Source organism: Rhagoletis pomonella, unplaced genomic scaffold (assembly GCF_013731165.1).
Source record: "Rhagoletis pomonella isolate Grant_MI unplaced genomic scaffold, Rhpom_1.0 Rhpom_scaffold_00009, whole genome shotgun sequence".
Taxonomy (NCBI): domain Eukaryota; kingdom Metazoa; phylum Arthropoda; class Insecta; order Diptera; family Tephritidae; genus Rhagoletis; species Rhagoletis pomonella.
The window spans coordinates 40,972,972-40,979,992 of NW_023458563.1; positions in this window are offsets into that span (position 1 = coordinate 40,972,972).

Here is a 7,021-nt window from a genome sequence, read left to right on the forward strand (position 1 = left end):
TAGTTCAGTTATGCGTACTTTGCAGTGCACTGAATAGCACGTAATTTTTACGTAGAAATCAAAAAGCAACATACTTCATATCGTTACCTTAATTCACAAAGGTCCTAACCAACACATTTTTCGAAACTGCGTTTTTCACAGATTTTGGTAGGATGTATTAAATACTCCTTCAATAAAAATGTTTAGGTGTTAGTACCAAAAACAACAGAGTTATATGCCACTTTTTAAAAAGTCTTACCTTTTTTTATACCTTTCATGAGCATGAAATGGTATTATAACTTTGGTCCGATATTTGTAAGTACCAGAATAAGAGAAGATAGACCTATTAAAATATATACTTAAATGCTCAGAACGGCGAGCTGAGTCGATTTAGCCATGTCCGTCTGTCCGTCTGTTTGTATTAGGGATGTCAATCCCGGGATCCCGAGATTTCGTGCGAAACGCCGGGGCACGTATAACTTGTTTTTGACCGATATAACATTTCCCGTTGGTTTCATCCCATCCCGATTTGGACTGTCGCATAGTGTTATTTATTGCTAATAATATGCAAAAAATGTCCAAAATTAGGCAAGTGGCGCGGTTTTTTCGAATTTTGAGCAATTTCTTTTTGAAATAAGTGGCACATTTAAATGGCAAAGTCCTAGAGGACAAAATTTCCAATAAACGCATTATTTATATGTTCACGTACGACGTGTAGATCTCGATCAACAACGCGCTCAATGCAGCGGTAAGGGAGAAGCTACTCAAAAGTTTTTTCCACACCACCTCAGAGGTAAAGTTATTTGCGCGTTTTATTTTTATGTGGTTTCACCAGTAGTCCTAATCCACACATAGTTATTTTCGCCACAATAAAACTCTTTAGGATCAGAGAAAAGTCGAATTGATAACAGGACAAAAACTATTTGCTAATTACAGTTTCAACTGACTGAAAATAGTTATTCATGGGCTCTGTCTATTGGTGAACCCACAGTTGAAAATACGCGCCAAAAAACACGACCTCCGAGATACTGTGAAAAAAGTTTTGAGTAGCTTTCCCCTTGCCGCTGCATTGAGCGCGTTGCTGGTCGAGATCTACACGTCGTACGCAAACATATAAGTAATGCGTTTATTGGAAATTTTGTCCTCTAGAACTTTGCCATTTAGATGATCAAAATTCGAAGAAACCGCGCCACTTACCTAATTTTGGGTATTTTTTGCATATTAATAATATAATAATAGATTGGCGCTTACACATATGTTAGTGTTTGGCCGAGCTTCTCCTCCGGTTTGTGGCGTGCGCCTTGATGTTGTCACACAAAGCGGAGGGACCTACAGTTTTACGCCGACTCCGAACGGCGATTGTATTTTTATGAGAAGCTGTTTTTCATGGCAGAAATACACTCGGAGGTTTGCCATTGCCTGCCGAGGGACGACCGCTGTTAAGAAAAAACCTTTTTTCTATATTTTTTGCGATGTTGCATATTATTAGCAATAAATAATTGTTTAAAAAAATGATAGGCACATGAATTGGGCAATTGGGGGAAATATTTTCATTTTGTGTTCACCTAAACAGGAGATACCTAACTGCGTCAAAAAATGTATTCCTAGAATTTTTTCGTTGAAAAAATCTAATGCAAAATCCGCGCGTAAATCGTAAAAAGACAAAATCCAATATGGCGGGCACTTCCCATATCGCAATTGGCGGAAAAATTTTCATTTTGTGTTCACCTAAACAGGAGACACCTAACTGCGTCAAAAAATTTCTTCCCGGAATTTTTTCGTTGAAAAAATCTAAAAGTGATTGGGCTATGTAAACTTCTACTCAACATTGTCATGCTTTAACGCGGCTATTGTGAGTAGGTCATTAGCAAGCATTATTGCACGCAATTCTGTAAGAGAAATATAGCTAAAAATTACCATTGATTTTTAAGATTTTTTTTTGTGGAGGGTGAAGCGAATGTTCTTCCATATAACGCATGAACAAACCTGATTTATATGGAAGAAAATTGGCAACACCCTCCACAAAAAATTTAAAAAAATCAAAGGTAATTTTTAGCGACTTGAAACTTGCACTGCATACTCGAAATCTTTCTAGAAAACCTAATTTAAAAAATCGAAATTTTGATAAACATTTTTTAAGTTTAATTAGGTTTTGTGAACTTTGTGCAAGCTTTTATTTAATGTGGTATTTGATTTAGATCGACCCATATTTTAAATGAAAATTATTAACAATAAATAAAGATAAGTTGCCAATAGCATCATTTTGAATTTCGCTGCTATTATTTTGACCAAAACTGTATCTCTTTCTTTGTTTTTGAGGTTTTGTCAATTATATGTCTACGTACATACATGTTTCTGTATAAATTAAAAAGTGTTGTCATGAAATAAACGAAATTCATCATAAGTTTATAACTAATCTGAACATTACTTCTTTGAAATGGATCACCTTTGTTAATATATGGTTCGTAGTTGGGCTTTTAAAGCAAATCCTTTATTTCTCATTTGTTCCGTTCAATTTTTGTAAATCCCGTATTTTTTGGACAAATTATGCGTTTGCTCCGTATGGCTGGGGAAAAAATTGACGATATGTAATGCTGTGCGCTGGGTAACCGCTTACACGCAAAGCTCATTTAACAGATTCCTTATGTGACAACTCTGATGCAATGCCAAGTATGCATAACTGAGCCACAAGAGCTAGCAATCAGCGTTGCCGCGAGCTTGAAAAAAAAGTATCAGTTACCAAGCAGGAAGCAAACACAACTGTTCTTTTTAAACTTTTTAAAAACGAATAATACGAACTGAAAACGTTGCCCAAATACTGAAATTTAACGAAAACGTTGTTTCATAAGAGTTATTAGATGAAAAATATTTTTTATTTCGCCGATAAGAGTTATAACACAAGGTTTATTTTTCACGTTGCTTCATAGCAGTTATTATCCAACGTTTATTATTTACGTTGTCTTATAAACATTGTAAGATAAGAATATTGACGAAAACGGAGATGGAAAAGAAGATAAAGATGATGAAAATAAAAGAGGAGTGAAACAACTGTAACGTAACAACGTAAAAATAAAAGTTGGTTAAAAACTGTTTTAAAGCAACGTAAATCATTAACGTTGGGAAATAACTGTTGTCAATCAACGTTAAAAATAAATGTTTGGAAATAACTCTTATTGGCAATGGAAAACATATTTCTCCTGCATAACAGTTATCAGACAACATAAAAAGTAAACGTTGGGTTACAACCCTTATCGGCCAAATAAAACATATTTCTCATATAATAACTCGAACACCATTTTTCCCATAAAACTGATAACTGTTATGTTCTTGAATAAAATTGTATAGTTCAATTCATAGTTATTAAAAAAATATATATTTTACTTGCTTTAATAAAAACAGAGAATCTGTGTGCTAATTTGCATAACGAAAAACAAACTTATAGGGCCCCTAAACCATACAAAATCATTGCGCAACCCGAGACATGTGCAAGTCAATATTGTGGAAAAAAGAACATCAAAAAAGAATTTTATTTTTTCCTGTGCTCTTATCCATATTTTACAGTACGATCTAGGCACCAAAATCAAAAGTAGACTAAAAATTGCGCAATTATCGCCATGCGCAACACAAATTATTGTACAATAACACAAGCATGAGCAAAATGTCAAAATGATTTTGATTTGAGCGCAAAACTATGCAATTTGGTACAAACAACCCCATACACCACACAAACGACCGACGAAAGCCCGATATTGCCCAAATATTTTTTTTTTTTGTGTTTAGGGACCCTATAGCAGCGGCGTGTGCATAGAAGTTCCGGGCTGTATTTCCCTTATAAGAGTTACCAAATAAAACTTATAAATATCTACACATAAAATTTGAAGACTTTAAATAAAAAAAATAAAATTATTTTCCTTTAAACTAGTAATATTATTCGTAGTTTTCAAAAAATAATTTCTGCGAGCCAAAAGAATCAAAATGGGGCATTTGTGAACAAACAAGTATCAAAGTAACTGTTTAGGCCTGTAGACTAAACCAAGCAATTCAAGATGGATCCCCCTAATACTTAATTGTATACGCACACATGCGTGCACATTTATGTAGTAGGAAATGATCACAAAGTTCATACACTTTTCCTGCCAAATTAACCATCGTCAAGTTTCCCCTCCAAATAGTTGTACTGTATGGAGGTTGAACTTAATTTTACTGAAAACAGCGCGGGCACTTCTTTTCTGGAGATCTGCAGGGAACGACCATCAGCCACCACCCTACGTCACAATCACTTGAGGTAATATATTCCGTGTCTACCTTCTTGTTGGGTTCGACTTTGTATTTTTTAAGTAGGTATTCGATATTGTAATATGTGAGGGTTAATACTCATGCACCATACCAAGGGTTAACAAGCAATCGTCTTTTTGACATTTTGCTATTCTCTTTTTTTCGTTTTTGGTTTTTTTCATTCGCTATCTCTCGACTCAACTGACCGCAAGTTCGCCCGTATATTTATCGAAGAAATTTTTACAAAATATTAGAAAATAAATAGAATTTATATTTGAAACCGAAAGCAACCCGCACATCAGCTTTGGTATACCTGCGTCAGCACTCGTTTTGGAGTAAACCGCAACACCAAACTGGTCCTTCCGAGCCTGATTGCTCTCCCGCTCACAACGTGTTCAAGTATAAGCTGTAATTTTTATTATAATTGACCGAGTGTCCCCCGCTACAAAAACTTATAAAAATAAATATTTTGCGCTTAAATAAGAACTTTTATTGTGCAGCATTTACGTACATACATATATAGGAAAAGTGTGGTTCGAATTCAAGTTGCCCTACACTTGAAATTGTACAATCCCGACAACCCACAGTGACTTTAATTTGCCCTCTGCAAATTGCCTTACAATTGACATTGCATATTTCTTTGTCAATCATTCGCGCCTTTCATTTGCCCTCTGCAAGCAACGTATTTGTACAACATTCACCTTCAAACGACCCCTGAAGCAAAGTTAGCAATGTCTGCGTCTGTAAAAACCCGCGATTCGGCACTAAACGCCATTAAGAGGTACATGACAAAAAGCATAGATGATGCATTTGCCATGGACTTCGATAGCGTGGTAAGCTATTTGCAACTCCTCAATGAGCAATGGGCCCGTTTCAACACTGCCCAAGATGCAGTCGAAACATCTTGTGGACTCGACAACGCTGAAGTAGAGGAAAATGCTCGCATGCAAGGCGAAACTTGGAATGCTACTACCTTGGCCAACTTTAAACGTGTCCAGAAGGTTCGTATGGAACCGGCAACACAACCCGCAGCTACATCAGCGTCCGTGTCTGCAGCAATACGATTGCCAAAAATGGACCTACCCACGTTTGCTGGTGATTCCACGGAGTGGATATCTTTTTATGATTCGTTTTATTCATTGGTTGACGCCAACACTGCCTTGGAACCTGCTTAAGTCCCGCTACAAAGTCATGAAAGTCATCGTTGAAGCACAGCTCAGGGCGATAGCTGACATACGCAAGGCTACAAGTGACACCGCCGATGCCATTAGGAGTGTTCTCGATGCAATTCAACAACATATTCGAGAGCTCAAGGCATTGGGTCGCCCCGTAGAATTCTGGGACGATTGGCTGGTGCATGAAGTGGTCAACAAGCTCGCGTTTGAAACTCGAAAGCAGTGGGAGCTATTACCAATTAGTGCAGAGCCGCCGACGTTTGAACAACTGGAAACTTTTTTGGAGGTAAGATTACGCTCATTAACTATGCTTACTACGCCCGCTGCTCAGACACCCATGAGCCATTCGACTATGCCCAAATTAACACGCAAATCAGCCAAGGTGCTTCACGCGATATCGTAATAGAACCACTCGCGCTGCATGTACTGCAATGCGGCTCACAAGATATATTCTTGTGAAAAATTTCGCAGTTTAGATTCAACGGCAAAATCTAAATTTATAAAAGAAGCGAAAGCTTGTCTAAATTTCTTGAGTCCCGGGCATTACAAAGAGCGTTGTAATAGTACATCCGCGTGCCGAATATGTCACCAACGCTCATACGCTGCTTCACAATATCGCAGGCCCAACCACTAGCACCGCATCCACTCACGTCGTCGAGTCTACTCGCATCGCTCCGAATACCACCACCGCTTCTTCTGCTAACCAACCGACGAACACCGCGGCTGCATGCATTCCATCCTGTTTGTGTTCTGGTTCTAACCCGCTACCCTCAACGCAAATAATAGTCTTATTATCGACCGCTTTAGTAAGAGTTCGTGATTTTGCCGGTCAGTGGCAGACTTCTCGGTTATTCTTTGATTCTGGATCTCACGCCTTCTTCGTGACAGAGGCATGCGTGCAGCGTTTGGGCCTACCTCGCAAATTGTCGTCGGTATTCGTCACTGGAATCGGTGCATCGCAAGGAGGTCGCTGTAGGGGTGAGACGTTACTCTCACTTCCATCCTATAGGTCGGATGAATGCTACGCCATCAATGCATTGATTCTTCCGAAAATCACTAGTGATTTGCCAACGCAGTCTTTGAATGTTCTAGAATGGCCGCATATTCATGGGCTATTCCTGGCGGACCCGCATTTTATGAAGCTTGGCCGCATAGATATACTGGTTGGCATGGACGCGATGAATCAACTTATCTGCATCGATCTTCGGAAGGGTCCAACTGGCACGCCTATGGCACAGGGTGGATCTTGTTCGGGAAGTGTCGACAGTTCTGCTTCACCCCCGCTGCATTTACTGTCACTGCATTGCGATGTTCAACTGGATCGTGCGCTTACTAGGTTGTGGGAGTTGGAAGAGTCACCGCGAAAGCTGCATTTTACGCACGAGGAGCGCTTCTGCGAAGATCACTTCGTTTCTACGCATCAACGAATGCCGGACGGTCGCTTTGTAGTGGAGTTACCGCTGAAACCAAATGTGCCATTGGGTGAATAGCGAAATTTCGCTGTTCGCAATCTGTTACGCATCGAGCAAAGGCTGGCTCGTGGCAACGACTTGCTATCGCGTTACAACGATTTCATGTACGAGCTTATTGAG